A 17,582-nucleotide genomic window follows, 5' to 3' on the forward strand; every position below is an offset into this window, starting at 1 on the left:
TTCAAAACATAGTTAAAAAATCAGACAGACTGGCACTTCTAAGCTCATACCTTTCACGAACTGCCGTGCTTCCTCCTTGCTGGATGGCTTTTCCCTAACCACGCCTTCATAGACCACTACCTGGTCATAGGAATCCAAAGGTAACAAACACAAATGTTACTAACGTGGCAAAAGAACACAATCTGTGAAAATAGATGATTATGAAGAATGAACAAGGATAAAAAACATCATGGCTGGCTAGAAATTTCAGATATTTACTGTCCTAGATTGAATCAGTAAGATTGTAACTTGGAAGACCAGAGTTTTCGGTTCACAATTCATGAAGGCAACTACCGATCCGTATTAAGGGCAATTGTGCACAAGATTGCAAATATCTTATACTGAGATACATAAAAACACAAATAAGTCATCAACTGTAACGTTATATTGTATCAATTAGTTCATAACAAAAAAAAGAAACAAATCAAAGTACGCCCATAAATTAGAACAAATTGAACCAAATTCAAAGATCGATGCAAAACACAAATTTTCAGTCATTTAAAAATAAAAAATCAAATTTCAAGAACTGAGTAGCAGCTTGGTGAAGCTTTTTTCTTAACTTAAGATAACTACAATGGCTCATGAAATTACTGTTGAGTTTATGGATTCAAGTACCTAAGAGGGGGAGGGGGTGAATTAGGTACTCTTTTAAAAAATTTAACTTCAACTTTATTGGATTAAAGTAAGTTAAGAGAACAAAAGAGATTAGAGGATACTTTGAATAATATTGAAAGATTGAACAAGTATCACGATGAATGTTTGCTGAAGTATGAAAGCAACAATCGTTCTGACTGTATCTATTTGTCTCAGTTTGTGGAATATGACTGCAGACCAAATGCGACAGTATGATGAACTGTTACTTCTAAGGTTAAGCAAAGCAAAACAAACAAAGTAAAAAGCAGCGGAAATAAAGTAAAACAATGAACACGAGATTTTTGAATTGGTTCGGCAAATACTCAAGTGCCTACGTCCAATCTACCTTTTTATTACTTTCCTTTAGTGATCTACTCCGACAACTAAAAGACCCTTGTAATAAAAGACACCAACCTACTCCGGTTGTAAAGCTAGTACAAGAACTACTCCGTTCTTATGACAAGCTAACTCGCAACCTACTCCGGTTGCCAACTCACAACCTACTCCGGTTGTCAAGAGTTAAAGACTACTCCGTCCTAAACTCTACTAACACACTTAGAATGTTATAGGATCAAGTTTCCACTAACATATTCTTAACAAAGAATAGAGATGGACAACTTTTACAAGATCAACAATTCTTAAGCAAGAGAGTTTAGTATTATAAAGCAACAGTAGCCACGACTGTAGTAACTTGAAGACACTTGAAGACTTTTAAAGGTTTTTGCAAATAAACACGATTTTTAAGCTTTAAAAACAATTTGCAAACATGAAAGAATTATTTCAGAAAAGTCTTAAGGATTTATGAAGGAGGGACTCGGTTTATATAGAGGAGGTGAGTGAAGGGGTTGCTAGGGTTTTGAAGGGTCAAAGACCTCACATGTGAAGGGCAATAGCAACCACCCAAAACTTGCACCAAAAAGGGCTCTTTTGCAAAGGTAAGAATGGGGAAAGATGGTTTGAAAAATAACCTTAAAAGCTCTTGCAAATTCAGAAAACAAAGAGAGAAAAGACAAGTCACATGATGACAAGTTGACACTAAAATGCCAAAAAGCATTCTTTGTTTTCTTAAAGAACCAAAGGGTTGAATTTGCATAAAGAGGAAACATTTTGAAAATAATAATTCAAACCACTCTTTATTGAAGACCACCTCCTTAATAAAAATCTGATTTTTATCTTTGAAAAATATGAGTCACGTGAAAGGCTTTTGAAAGATAAAAAGGGACTTCAAGTTTCTCGAGTTGTGGCAACAATCCAAGTTTGTTTACTTGTAAAAGCAAACGATCGTCTGGACTGTTTCTATTACTCTAATATACTCTACTTTCTCACTTGTACATTAGATGACACATGACTTATTACAATGGGATTAATAACAACTTCAACACCTCTTAATCCATGCTTGATATGATCATATATCCTGAAAAGGTAAACTAAGATGACACAAATCAAATGGGCATGTTATCATCAACATAAGGAACCCAACAAATTCCCCATTTGATGATGACAAGCCCCAAACGAATGTATAAGCAATGTAAACACCTTAATTCAAGATTTTAAGCAAGCAAGATCAAATGATAGAGAAGGGACAATATTACCTTACCTAAGGCAAAAGTTAGAATCAAATTACCATGACAATTTTACATTGCCCCAAAACAAGAATCAAGCTAAGAAGGTTAGACAAGCCATTAGTTTAATCAATAAGCAAAGATATTCAAAGCATGAGTTTACCTTTTCCCCCTCTTGACATCATCAAACGGATAGGGATGTCAAAAGCATTAGAGTGCAGATAATTCACAAGAAAACACAAAAAGACACATGTAATTGTAACAAGGTAACAAGGTCAACATAAACAAAGATTAAACAAGTTAATCAAAGTTCAACACGGCTAAATAGAGTTTAATACAAACCACCAAGCATCAAGATAACAAGTAAAGAGAATAGTCTTAGAAGGGCACAACCAAGGTGGGACAAAATAAAAAGGCACGGGTAAAAGTTAAGGGGCCGAGAGGAAAGGGATAGGCTAAGGGGAGGAGGCTTGTTCACCATCCGAGCCACTACCCAAAGGATCATCATCCACAAGAGCATCATCACCAACTTCTTTTGTTGACACAAGGGTGGAAATGATATCCACCTCACCACGGATGAGGTCCATAGTAGAAGCAAGAGCCGAGATTGCCAAGTCCTTTTGACGAGCATCTTCCTTAAGCCACGCACCCAACTCAGCCACGACATTAAGCATTTCCCGCATACTACCCGTATTCACTTGACTAGACGACCCAACCTCCGGGTCCTTCTTGATTTTCACCGAGATTAATTCATCATTCTCAATTTTGATAAGCATTTTCCCCATTTGCCCATCACTCATAACATCACACATATCCAAAGAACCCAAGCTAGTATTCACTAAAACCCCTTGTGCCTTGAGCACAACCGATAACCACATTCCATAGGGTAAGTGAATCATGCTAGAAGAAGGTCGACGAAGCTTGGTCGAAATGAGTTGAAAACGTTTAAACATTAACCCGACTAGGTTCACCTTTTTATGGGTTGCAATGGGATAGATTAAATATTGTGAGGCTATGGTGAGTTTTCCCCGATCACCCGAGGGATAAAGAGATCTACACAACATATTGAAGATGATTCGAAGAGGAGGGGGTATTTGGGTGTTGCTTACTGGACCAGGAGAAACAACTTTGGGACACACGGTTTGAGCAACATTAAGAGGTGAGGCATAAGGTAAAGCAACCCAAGTTTCGGAGGGGAGTTTGTCATAACCTCCGACAGGAATATCAAGTGCGGTAGCGAAATTAGATTGAGACAGTTTAAGCGGCTTACCATTCACCTTAGCCGTAAGAAATTCACCAGATTTATCAACATGTACAGTAGCAAAGAACTGAATTACCTCGCTCACAAAGACCGGTTCACGCAATTCCAATAATTTTTCCCAACCTTGAGCTAAGACCATGTCACGGACTGAGTGAAAAGCAGGCGGCTCGAACCATGTTTGGTTATAAACCCGAGGAGAGTGAATTGCTTTGATGTTCATCAACCTCTCACAATTTTTGTAAATGGAGGTAGGGAGGTCTATACTCTCAAGGTGATCCCAAACAATGGCCAAGTCCCATTTCGAGGTTAGGGAGACCGGATCAGAGGGAGAAAGGTATACAAGCTTTTTCTTCAAAGGTTTCGATTTTTTCTGGGGAGGTTCACTAGGATTTTCAATTGGAGTATCAACAATGGGGTTATCGACATTACTCTGCTCGATATTTTCTGAAATTGGGGGTAATTGGGATGAAGAGGCTTTTTCTTTTCTTTTGAGGTTCTTTTTCGCCGGAGTCGGGTCTGACTCGCCGGACTTAGTCGGATTCTCATTTAAATCAAACTCGGTTTCTTCTTCAACATCTTCAACAACTACCGTAACCGGTTCAGAGGAAGAGCTCGGAACAGTGGAGCTTTTCTTCCGACCACCACGTGTGCGCCGTCCTACCATTGTGGAGATGGGAATGTCGTCGGATGATGGAGGGTCAGTGGGGTTCGGTGATGGTTGTGGGTTTGGTGGATCTGGGTTTGTTGAAGGAGTCGTGTTTGAGGTATGAGGAGGGAATGCGTAGGAGGTTTTGGTTGAGGTCATTGTTGGAGTTGTTGATGTCGGTGGGTGTGATGTGACAGGTGGTGAGGTCAAGTTTGTTGGTTTGATGGGTATGTGGGTATTGAAAGATGTCTTGACCATGGTGGGTTAATAGGTAGGTGAGATGAGGGAGTTTTGTGGATTTGGAGATGAAAGGTTAGTGGATTAGGATGTTTGGGACGGGTAGGGATAGGTTTTGGGTTGAGGTAGTTAATGGCCCATTAAATGTGATAAGTGAGGTGGTTGGCCCAACTAAGCATATTTAATCACTCGAAATAAAAACGCAAGGTAGCATATAATAAACGTAAATTTAGATATGAGGTTGAGTGATTACCGACTCACAAGTACGGTGTCAATTTTTGGTCTAAACATGATTTCAATGCACTTAGAACACTTGATAACATATATCCAAATTTAATTTAATCAATTAAGGAAATTTGTAGAACTCACACTAACAATCACAAGCTATTAATTAACCCAATTTCTAGTCTAAATTTCTCAAAATGTTCTCTTGCAAGTGGCTTAGTAAAAATATCGGCAATTTGATTTTCGGTCTTGCAAAAGATAAGTTTAATATGTCCTTTTTCCACATGATCACGAATAAAATGGTGACGAATATCAAAATGTTTGGTTTTAGAGTGTTGAATAGGATTTTTGGAAATATTTATTGCACTCGTATTATCACACATTAAAGGAATGGAGTCAAAAATAATACCAAAATCCAAGAGTTGTTGTTTTACCCAAAGGAGTTGAGAACAACAATGTGCCGCACTAACGTACTCACTTTCGGCCGTAGAAAGAGCTACCGTGTTTTGTTTCTTTGAGGCCCAAGAAGTCAAGCAAGGACCCAAGAACGTTGCAATTCCGGAGGTACTCTTTCTATCCACCGTGCACCCCGCATAGTCCGCGTCCGAAAAGCCTATAAGATCAAAAGGACAATGTAAAGAGTACCATAGGTAAAGATTTTGTGTTCCAATCAAATATCGAAGAATTCGTTTAACGGCTTTGAAATGTGATTCTTTCGGATTTGCTTGGAACCTAGCACATAAACAAACGCTAAAGAGAATGTCGGGACGACTAGCGGTTAAGTAAAGAAGTGAGCCTTTCATACCTCTATACACCTTATCACTAACATTCTTACCGAGTTCATCCTTGTCCAATTTGGACCCGGCTACCATAGGTGTATCATGAGGCTTACCATTAGTCATCCCAAATTTCTTAAGCATTTCTTTGATGTACTTTTGTTGATGGATCATGATTCCATCCTTTGATTGCTTAAATTGGAGCCCAAGGAAGAATCCTAGCTCACCCATCATGCTCATTCCAAACTCCGATTTCATTAGTTCCGAAAAATATAAGTAAAGGAGTTCATTTGTTGCACCAAATATAATGTCATCAACATATACTTGTACAACCAACAGTTCACTGGACTGTTGCTTCAAGAACAATGTTTTGTCAACGGAGCCTCTTTTAAAACCATTTTCAATAAGAAATTTAGACAATCTATCATACCAACATCTTGGTGCTTGTTTTAAACCATAAAGAGCTTTGTCTAATTTGAAAACATGGTTAGGCAAGTCATTGTTCTCAAAACCCGGTGGTTGCTCTACAAAGACATCTTCTTCCAAATATCCATTTAAGAAAGCGGTTTTGACATCCATTTGGAAGAGTTTAATGCCTTTGTGAGCCGCAAAAGCTATAAGTAATCGTATGGCCTCAAGTCTAGCTACCGGTGCATAGGTTTCATCGTAATCAATACCCTCTTGTTGGTTGTAACCTTGCACCACTAGTCTAGCCTTGTTCCTTACGATTTCTCCCGAGTCATCAAGCTTATTGCGAAAGACCCACCTAGTACCAATGACGGTACGATTAGGCGGTCTAGGGACTAAGTGCCATACCTCATTCCTTTTGAATTGATTAAGTTCTTCTTGCATGGCAAGCAACTGATCTGCATCGTCAAGGCGATTACATTTGAAGGTTCAATTTGAGAAAGGAACGCATTGTGGGCATAATACTCATTGAGATGAGCGAGATTGTTGAGGGATGATCTTGTTCGAATTCCCGAGTTGAGATCACTTGTGAAATTAGTGAGTGGATGAGAGCTTTGATGTTTCCACTTCTTTGGAACAATGGTTTCTTGTTCCCCCTCAACAAAGCATCGATCACGGTGGATTGTTTCTATTGGCCTGGAAGGTTCTTCATCCTCACTGTTTTGGTTTTCTTGATTACGGAGGTAGAAGCAACGATCGTTGGTCTGTTGCTTCAGAGAAGAAACGAAAGAGAGAGAGGTGCTACGTGTTCCCCCGAGTTCTTGATTTCCTTTGAAGGTGACAGTCTCGTATCATTGCAATTGGTCTTTGGGATCTTCTTCATCCGTGAACACGAAGTCATTTCGAACAAGACCAATCTCAAACTCATCATCCTCATCCTCATCATCATCATCCATGTTTTGTACCTGTCCAAGCACACTAGATTCATCAAAAATGACATGGATGCTTTCTTCAATTAACAAGGTTCGTTTATTGTAAATTTTATAGGCCTTGCTATGATCGGAGTACCCAATAAATACTCCTTCATCACTACGTGGATCGAACTTACCCAAGTTGTTTTTACCATTGTTGTGAACAAAACATTTGCTTCCAAAACATCTAAAATATGAAATGTTGGGTTTTCTTCCACGTAACGATTCATAGGGAGTTTTATTTAATATACTCCTTATCATGACACGATTATGAATGTAGCAAGCGGTATTTACCGCTTCGGCCCAAAAATTCTTAGGCAACTTACTAGATAATAACATTGTTCTAGCCATTCCTTCAAGGGTTCTATTCATACTTTCAACCACACCATTTTGTTGTGGGGTTCTAGGAGCCGAGAAGTTATGGTCTACACCATTGTCATCACAATAAGCACCAAATGATGAGTTTTCGAATTCGGTTCCATGATCGGTTCTCATTGAAACAAGTTTTAAACCAAGTTTATTTTGAATCTTTCTTAACCAAATTAGAAACTCATCAAATGTCTCATCCTTAGAGCTTAGGAAGAGTGCCCAAACAAACCTAGAGTAATCATCAACAATGACACACACATAACGACTACCACCTCTACTTCTAGTTCTCATTGGTCCACACAAGTCGATATGTAAGAGTTGCAAGGGTTGAGATGTACTCATAATTCTTTTGGATTTAAAGGAACTTCTAACATGTTTGCCTCTAGCATACTCATCACAAACTTTATCAAATTCAAATTTCATGTTAGGAATGCCTTCAACTAAGTCAAGTCTTTTAAGGGTATTAAGAGTCTTTGTACTAACATGACCAAACCTTTTATGCCATAACCAAGGATCATTGTTCATTACACTCATGCAAGACATGGTGTGACCGGATAGAGTGTTCAAATTAGTTAAGTATACGTCTTTGACACGTCTTCCTTCGAGTATTAGTTCATTAGTAGTGGCATCAAAAATTCGACACATATTGGCACGAAATTCAACAAAATTACCCTTATCACAAAGTTGAGAAATGCTAAGGAGATTATGCTTCAAACCTTTGACAAGCCGCACATTGTCGACACAAAGTAAGGATGACTTACCAACTTTTCCAATACCAATTACTTCACCTTTCTTGTTGTCACCAAACCTTACCGTGCCACCATCATATGTTTTAAGTGAGAGGAATTGGCTTCTATCACCCGTCATGTGACGAGAGCATCCACTATCCAAGTACCAATTGCGGCCGCCTCTCACCAAGCCCTACACAAGATTAGTTTTTGAGTTTAGGAACCCAAATGAATTTGGGTCCCTTTTTGTGATCAATAGGACTTGTGGTGTCTTTCTTAATGTTCATTTCTTTTAATGTTTTGGTGTTCTTATCAATGTCATCAAATCGTTTTGTACATCCATTAAAAACATGACCATTGTCACCACAATAATTGCAAATGATGTATTCGGGAAGACCTACATACTTCCTTCCTCTAAAATCGTTTTTAGGCTTCTGGATGCAACAGTCAGTCTGACTGTTCCATTTGAACCCCAAACCAGCAGATTTATCACATTTCTTGGTTTGATTCGTGAGGAAATTTAACACGGTTTGACTTCCTTCCCATTTTTCAGTGATGTTCTTAGCATTAACAAGTTCATTGGTCAAGTCTTTGACACGTGAGAGGAGATGCAAGTTCTTTTCCTTTTCTCTTTTGAGTTCATCATTGTTGACACTTTCAATGGACAATCTTTTCTCAACAATGAAGTCATGAGTGTGGTTGTTGAGTTTAGACACGAGATATATGATTCTTTCTTTGGACTCTTCATATTTAGATGTCATCTCGTCAAGTCTTTTGTTTAGATCAACGACTTCATCGGATCTATGGTGAGGAGAAGAGCTAGAAGTGCTATATTCGGGCATACCCTTTTGAAAGAAGGTAAGCCTTTCATGGAGATCTTCTATTTCATTTTTGAGACAAACAACCTCACTCTTAAGACACTCGTTTTCATTTTCCAACCATTCACTCTTTCTTTTAGACTTGTCTAAATCGTGGTCAGAAGCAACAGTCTTAGACACTGTTTCTCTTAAGTCTACAACTTCAACTACAAGGTCATAGATCTCATTTTCAAGATCATCTTTGACCTTCAAAAGATCATCACGTTCCTTGGTTAGTGAGGAAACTTGCATCACCAAGGTAGTGTTGACATTTTCAAGGTCAGAGACGTCCGTGGGTGTCGACCTAAGACGCTCTAGTTCTTTAGTCAAATGTTTGTTTAACTTGTTGACTCTTTTAACTTCATTATATGCCTCAGATGTGACAGTGACGTGATCTGTTGCTTTTAGTTCATTTTTGATTAAAGTTTCTCGAGCAATTTCCTCAATCTCATTTTGCATTATATCAAGCTTATTAGTTTGAGACCGACACTTATCAAAAAGTTGGTCAAGAAGCTTACACACTTTCTCTTTGGAGTAAGTTCTAGCCTTGGCCTTTAGATGATTTACCTCGTTGTCGGAATCGGAGTCGGAATCGTCGGGATTAGCCATGAGGCATCTTAAGTGTTCAAGTTTTGAGGTTTTTGAGACTTTTTCTTTACCATGATTTGCAAGACACATTTTAGCCTCAAGTTCCTCCTCGATGAGTTCCTCATCTTCCTCGGAGTCGGACATTCCCCATATAGCACTCATGACTCTATGTTTATAGTCCTTTTTAACCTTTTCTCTTCTTTCCTTAGATTTGATTTCTTCCCACTTGGGACATTCTTTAATTTGATGAGTTTTATCACCACATTTAAAGCATCCCACGGTGGAGGTAGGTCGTTTCTTAGGAAAGCGTTTTTTCGAGTAATTATTAGTGAACCTTTTGTTACCTTGTCCATTGACCAACCCGGCTAAGTTCCTTGTGAACATGGCAAACTCGTCTTCCTCCTCATCTTCTTCATCACTTGGAGAAGATGTGAGGGCGAGACTCTTTCCCTTTGATGACTCACTAGAATGCTTATCGAGGTTAAACTCGTGAGCCATTAGTGATCTCATTAGTTCATGAAGAGATAGGGTTGACAAGTCTTTAGCTTCCTCTATGGCGATGACTTTAGGTTGCCATTTAGGGGTTAGACTACGAAGGATTTTTCGAATGATGTCCTCGGACTCGAAATTCCTTCCTAGACTTTTAAGCTCATTAATAATACAAGAAAAACGTGAAGAGAAACTATTTAAAGACTCGTCCTTTGACATTCTAAACATCTCATATTGTTGCATGAGAAGGTCAATACGGTGTTTTCTTACTTGGGACGTCCCTTCATATGCAAGTACAAGGGAATCCCAAATAGATTTTGCCGTAGGACACCCGGAGATTCGACTAACTTCCCCCTCACCAACACAACGTTGAAGAATCGACATTGCTTTGGAATTCTTTTCGGCAAGCTTGAAGTCGTTCTCATTGTAATTTCTTTCCTCTTTTGTCTTGGTGAAACCGTTAAGAATATCGGTTTCCTCAATGACAAGAGGTCCATTTTGGATGATGTTCCAACATTGATAATCGATACTTTTGATGTAATGTTCCATTTTGAGTTTCCACCATCCAAAATTCGAACCGGTAAAGACCGGGATCTTGGAGTGTTTCTCGGAATCCATTACCCACGAATCAAACTCTAAGGCGGTTAGCCTCGATCAAGAGCACGAGGCTCTGATACCAATTGTTGAGTTTATGGATTCAAGTACCTAAGAGGGGGAGGGGGTGAATTAGGTACTCTTTTAAAAAATTTAACTTCAACTTTATTGGATTAAAGTAAGTTAAGAGAACAAAAGAGATTAGAGGATACTTTGAATAATATTGAAAGATTGAACAAGTATCACGATGAATGTTCTTTGAAGTATGAAAGCAACAATCGTTCTGACTGTATCTATTTGTCTCAGTTTGTGGAATATGACTGCAGACCAAATGCGACAGTATGATGAACTGTTACTTCTAAGGTTAAGCAAAGCAAAACAAACAAAGTAAAAAGCAGCGGAAATAAAGTAAAACAATGAACACGAGATTTTTGAATTGGTTCGGCAAATACTCAAGTGCCTACGTCCAATCTACCTTTTTATTACTTTCCTTTAGTGATCTACTCCGACAACTAAAAGACCCTTGTAATAAAAGACACCAACCTACTCCGGTTGTAAAGCTAGTACAAGAACTACTCCGTTCTTATGACAAGCTAACTCGCAACCTACTCCGGTTGCCAACTCACAACCTACTCCGGTTGTCAAGAGTTAAAGACTACTCCGTCCTAAACTCTACTAACACACTTAGAATGTTATAGGATCAAGTTTCCACTAACATATTCTTAACAAAGAATAGAGATGGAAAACTTTTACAAGATCAACAATTCTTAAGCAAGAGAGTTTAGTATTATAAAGCAACAGTAGCCACGACTGTAGTAACTTGAAGACACTTGAAGACTTTTAAAGGTTTTTGCAAATAAACACGATTTTTAAGCTTTAAAAACAATTTGCAAACATGAAAGAATTATTTCAGAAAAGTCTTAAGGATTTATGAAGGAGGGACTCGGTTTATATAGAGGAGGTGAGTGAAGGGGTTGCTAGGGTTTTGAAGGGTCAAAGACCTCACATGTGAAGGGCAATAGCAACCACCCAAAACTTGCACCAAAAAGGGCTCTTTTGCAAAGGTAAGAATGGGGAAAGATGGTTTGAAAAATAACCTTAAAAGCTCTTGCAAATTCAGAAAACAAAGAGAGAAAAGACAAGTCACATGATGACAAGTTGACACTAAAATGCCAAAAAGCATTCTTTGTTTTCTTAAAGAACCAAAGGGTTGAATTTGCATAAAGAGGAAACATTTTGAAAATAATAATTCAAACCACTCTTTATTGAAGACCACCTCCTTAATAAAAATCTGATTTTTATCTTTGAAAAATATGAGTCACGTGAAAGGCTTTTGAAAGATAAAAAGGGACTTCAAGTTTCTCGAGTTGTGGCAACAATCCAAGCAAATTTGTTTACTTGTAAAAGCAACGATGTCTGGACTGTTTCTATTACTCTAATATACTCTACTTTCTCACTTGTACATTAGATGACACATGACTTATTACAATGGGATTAATAACAACTTCAACACCTCTTAATCCATGCTTGATATGATCATATATTCTGAAAAGGTAAACTAAGATGACACAAATCAAATGGGCATGTTATCATCAACATAAGGAACCCAACAAATTCCCCATTTGATGATGACAAGCCCCAAACGAATGTATAAGCAATGTAAACACCTTAATTCAAGATTTTAAGCAAGCAAGATCAAATGATAGAGAAGGGACAATATTACCTTACCTAAGGCAAAAGTTAGAATCAAATTACCATGACAATTTTACATTGCCCCAAAACAAGAATCAAGCTAAGAAGGTTAGACAAGCCATTAGTTTAATCAATAAGCAAAGATATTCAAAGCATGAGTTTACCTTTTCCCCCTCTTGACATCATCAAACGGATAGGGATGTCAAAAGCATTAGAGTGCAGATAATTCACAAGAAAACACAAAAAGACACATGTAATTGTAACAAGGTAACAAGGTCAACATAAACAAAGATTAAACAAGTTAATCAAAGTTCAACACGGCTAAATAGAGTTTAATACAAACCACCAAGCATCAAGATAACAAGTAAAGAGAATAGTCTTAGAAGGGCACAAACAAGGTGGGACAAAATAAAAAGGCACGGGTAAAAGTTAAGGGGCCGAGAGGAAAGGGATAGGCTAAGGGGAGGAGGCTTGTTCACCATCCGAGCCACTACCCAAAGGATCATCATCCACAAGAGCATCATCACCAACTTCTTTTGTTGACACAAGGGTGGAAATGATATCCACCTCACCACGGATGAGGTCCATAGTAGAAGCAAGAGCCGAGATTGCCAAGTCCTTTTGACGAGCATCTTCCTTAAGCCACGCACCCAACTCAGCCACGACATTAAGCATTTCCCGCATACTACCCGTATTCACTTGACTAGACGACCCAACCTCCGGGTCCTTCTTGATTTTCACCGAGATTAATTCATCATTCTCAATTTTGATAAGCATTTTCCCCATTTGCCCATCACTCATAACATCACACATATCCAAAGAACCCAAGCTAGTATTCACTAAAACCCCTTGTGCCTTGAGCACAACCGATAACCACATTCCATAGGGTAAGTGAATCATGCTAGAAGAAGGTCGACGAAGCTTGGTCGAAATGAGTTGAAAACGTTTAAACATTAACCCGACTAGGTTCACCTTTTTATGGGTTGCAATGGGATAGATTAAATATTGTGAGGCTATGGTGAGTTTTCCCCGATCACCCGAGGGATAAAGAGATCTACACAACATATTGAAGATGATTCGAAGAGGAGGGGGTATTTGGGTGTTGCTTACTGGACCAGGAGAAACAACTTTGGGACACACGGTTTGAGCAACATTAAGAGGTGAGGCATAAGGTAAAGCAACCCAAGTTTCGGAGGGGAGTTTGTCATAACCTCCGACAGGAATATCAAGTGCGGTAGCGAAATTAGATTGAGACAGTTTAAGCGGCTTACCATTCACCTTAGCCGTAAGAAATTCACCAGATTTATCAACACGTACAGTAGCAAAGAACTGAATTACCTCGCTCACAAAGACCGGTTCACGCAATTCCAATAATTTTTCCCAACCTTGAGCTAAGACCATGTCACGGACTGAGTGAAAAGCGGGTGCTCGAACCATGTTTGGTTATAAACCCGAGGAGAGTGAATTGCTTTGATGTTCATCAACCTCTCACAATTTTTGTAAATGGAGGTAGGGAGGTCTATACTCTCAAGGTGATCCCAAACAATGGCCAAGTCCCATTTCGAGGTTAGGGAGACCGGATCAGAGGGAGAAAGGTATACAAGCTTTTTCTTCAAAGGTTTCGATTTTTTCTGGGGAGGTTCACTAGGATTTTCAATTGGAGTATCAACAATGGGGTTATCGACATTACTCGCTCGATATGAAATTGGGGGTAATTGGGATGAAGAGGCTTTTTCTTTTCTTTTGAGGTTCTTTTTCACGGAGTCGGGTCCGACTCACGGACTTAGTCGGATTCTCATTTAAATCAAACTCGGTTTCTTCTTCAACATCTTCAACAACTACCGTAACCGGTTCAGAGGAAGAGCTCGGAACAGTGGAGCTTTTCTTCCGACCACCACGTGTGCGCCGTCCTACCATTGTGGAGATGGGAATGTCGTCGGATGATGGAGGGTCAGTGGGGTTCGGTGATGGTTGTGGGTTTGGTGGATCTGGGTTTGTTGAAGGAGTCGTGTTTGAGGTATGAGGAGGGAATGCGTAGGAGGTTTTGGTTGAGGTCATTGTTGGAGTTGTTGATGTCGGTGGGTGTGATGTGACAGGTGGTGAGGTCAAGTTTGTTGGTTTGATGGGTATGTGGGTATTGAAAGATGTCTTGACCATGGTGGGTTAATAGGTAGGTGAGATGAGGGAGTTTTGTGGATTTGGAGATGAAAGGTTAGTGGATTAGGATGTTTGGGACGGGTAGGCATAGGTTTTGGGTTGAGGTAGTTAATGGCCCATTAAATGTGATAAGTGAGGTGGTTGGCCCAACTAAGCATATTTAATCACTCGAAATAAAAACGCAAGGTAGCATATAATAAACGTAAATTTAGATATGAGGTTGAGTGATTACCGACTCACAAGTACGGTGTCAATTTTTGGTCTAAACATGATTTCAATGCACTTAGAACACTTGATAACATATATCCAAATTTAATTTAATCAATTAAGGAAATTTGTAGAACTCACACTAACAATCACAAGCTATTAATTAACCCAATTTCTAGTCTAAATTTCTCAAAATGTTCTCTTGCAAGTGGCTTAGTAAAAATATCGGCAATTTGATTTTCGGTCTTGCAAAAGATAAGTTTAATATGTCCTTTTTCCACATGATCACGAATAAAATGGTGACGAATATCAATATGTTTGGTTTTAGAGTGTTGAATAGGATTTTTGGAAATATTTATTGCACTCGTATTATCACACATTAAAGGAATGGAGTCAAAAATAATACCAAAATCCAAGAGTTGTTGTTTTACCCAAAGGAGTTGAGAACAACAATGTGCCGCACTAACGTACTCACTTTCGGCCGTAGAAAGAGCTACCGTGTTTTGTTTCTTTGAGGCCCAAGAAGTCAAGCAAGGACCCAAGAACGTTGCAATTCCGGAGGTACTCTTTCTATCCACCGTGCACCCCGCATAGTCCGCGTCCGAAAAGCCTATAAGATCAAAAGGACAATGTAAAGAGTACCATAGGTAAAGATTTTGTGTTCCAATCAAATATCGAAGAATTCGTTTAACGGCTTTGAAATGTGATTCTTTCGGATTTGCTTGGAACCTAGCACATAAACAAACGCTAAAGAGAATGTCGGGACGACTAGCGGTTAAGTAAAGAAGTGAGCCTTTCATACCTCTATACACCTTATCACTAACATTCTTACCGAGTTCATCCTTGTCCAATTTGGACCCGGCTACCATAGGTGTATCATGAGGCTTACCATTAGTCATCCCAAATTTCTTAAGCATTTCTTTGATGTACTTTTGATGACTCACTAGAATGCTTATCGAGGTTAAACTCGTGAGCCATTAGTGATCTCATTAGTTCATGAAGAGATAGGGTTGACAAGTCTTTAGCTTCCTCTATGGCGATGACTTTAGGTTGCCATTTAGGGGTTAGACTACGAAGGATTTTTCGAATGATGTCCTCGGACTCGAAATTCCTTCCTAGACTTTTAAGCTCATTAATAATACAAGAAAAACGTGAAGAGAAACTATTTAAAGACTCGTCCTTTGACATTCTAAACATCTCATATTGTTGCATGAGAAGGTCAATACGGTGTTTTCTTACTTGGGACGTCCCTTCATATGCAAGTACAAGGGAATCCCAAATAGATTTTGCCGTAGGACACCCGGAGATTCGACTAACTTCCCCCTCACCAACACAACGTTGAAGAATCGACATTGCTTTGGAATTCTTTTCGGCAAGCTTGAAGTCGTTCTCATTGTAATTTCTTTCCTCTTTTGTCTTGGTGAAACCGTTAAGAATATCGGTTTCCTCAATGACAAGAGGTCCATTTTGGATGATGTTCCAACATTGATAATCGATACTTTTGATGTAATGTTCCATTTTGAGTTTCCACCATCCAAAATTCGAACCGGTAAAGACCGGGATCTTGGAGTGTTTCTCGGAATCCATTACCCACGAATCAAACTCTAAGGCGGTTAGCCTCGATCAAGAGCACGAGGCTCTGATACCAATTGTTGAGTTTATGGATTCAAGTACCTAAGAGGGGAGGGGGTGAATTAGGTACTCTTTTAAAAATTTTAACTTCAACTTTATTGGATTAAAGTAAGTTAAGAGAACAAAAGAGATTAGAGGATACTTTGAATAATATTGAAAGATTGAACAAGTATCACGATGAATGTTTCTTTGAAGTATGAAAGCAACAATCGTTCGATTTGTATCTATTTGTCTCGTTTGTGGAATATGACTGCAGACCAAATGCGAAAAGATGATGAACTGTTACTTCTAAGGTTAAGCAAAGCAAAACAAACAAAGTAAAAAGCAGCGGAAATAAAGTAAAACAATGAACACGAGATTTTTGAATTGGTTCGGCAAATACTCAAGTGCCTACGTCCAATCTACCTTTTTATTACTTTCCTTTAGTGATCTACTCCGACAACTAAAAGACCCTTGTAATAAAAGACACCAACCTACTCCGGTTGTAAAGCTAGTACAAGAACTACTCCGTTCTTATGACAAGCTAACTCGCAACCTACTCTGGTTGCCAACTCACAACCTACTCCGGTTGTCAAGAGTTAAAGACTACTCCGTCCTAAACTCTACTAACACACTTAGAATGTTATAGGATCAAGTTTCCACTAACATATTCTTAACAAAGAATAGAGATGGACAACTTTTACAAGATCAACAATTCTTAAGCAAGAGAGTTTAGTATTATAAAGCAACAGTAGCAACGACTGTAGTAACTTGAAGACACTTGAAGACTTTTAAAGGTTTTTGCAAATAAACACGATTTTTAAGCTTTAAAAACAATTTGCAAACATGAAAGAATTATTTCAGAAAAGTCTTAAGGATTTATGAAGGAGGGACTCGGTTTATATAGAGGAGGTGAGTGAAGGGGTTGCTAGGGTTTTGAAGGGTCAAAGACCTCACATGTGAAGGGCAATAGCAACCACCCAAAACTTGCACCAAAAAGGGCTCTTTTGCAAAGGTAAGAATGGGGAAAGATGGTTTGAAAAATAACCTTAAAAGCTCTTGCAAATTCAGAAAACAAAGAGAGAAAAGACAAGTCACATGATGACAAGTTGACACTAAAATGCCAAAAAGCATTCTTTGTTTTCTTAAAGAACCAAAGGGTTGAATTTGCATAAAGAGGAAACATTTTGAAAATAATAATTCAAACCACTCTTTATTGAAGACCACCTCCTTAATAAAAATCTGATTTTTATCTTTGAAAAATATGAGTCACGTGAAAGGCTTTTGAAAGATAAAAAGGGACTTCAAGTTTCTCGAGTTGTGGCAACAATCCAAGCAGCTGTTTACTTGTAAAAGCAACAGTCGTCTGGACTGTTTCTATTACTCTAATATACTCTACTTTCTCACTTGTACATTAGATGACACATGACTTATTACAATGGGATTAATAACAACTTCAACACCTCTTAATCCATGATTGATATGATCATATATCCTGAAAAGGTAAACTAAGATGACACAAATCAAATGGG

General features: G+C 38.6%; 1 pseudogene; it reads right to left on the reverse strand.

Annotated features, from left to right (window-relative positions):
• LOC141642363 (putative NAD(P)H dehydrogenase (quinone) FQR1-like 1) overlaps nucleotides 1-17,582 on the reverse strand; it is a 37,985-nt pseudogene that overhangs the window by 1,653 nt on the left and 18,750 nt on the right.

Source organism: Silene latifolia, chromosome 2 (assembly GCF_048544455.1).
Source record: "Silene latifolia isolate original U9 population chromosome 2, ASM4854445v1, whole genome shotgun sequence".
NCBI lineage: Eukaryota > Viridiplantae > Streptophyta > Magnoliopsida > Caryophyllales > Caryophyllaceae > Silene > Silene latifolia.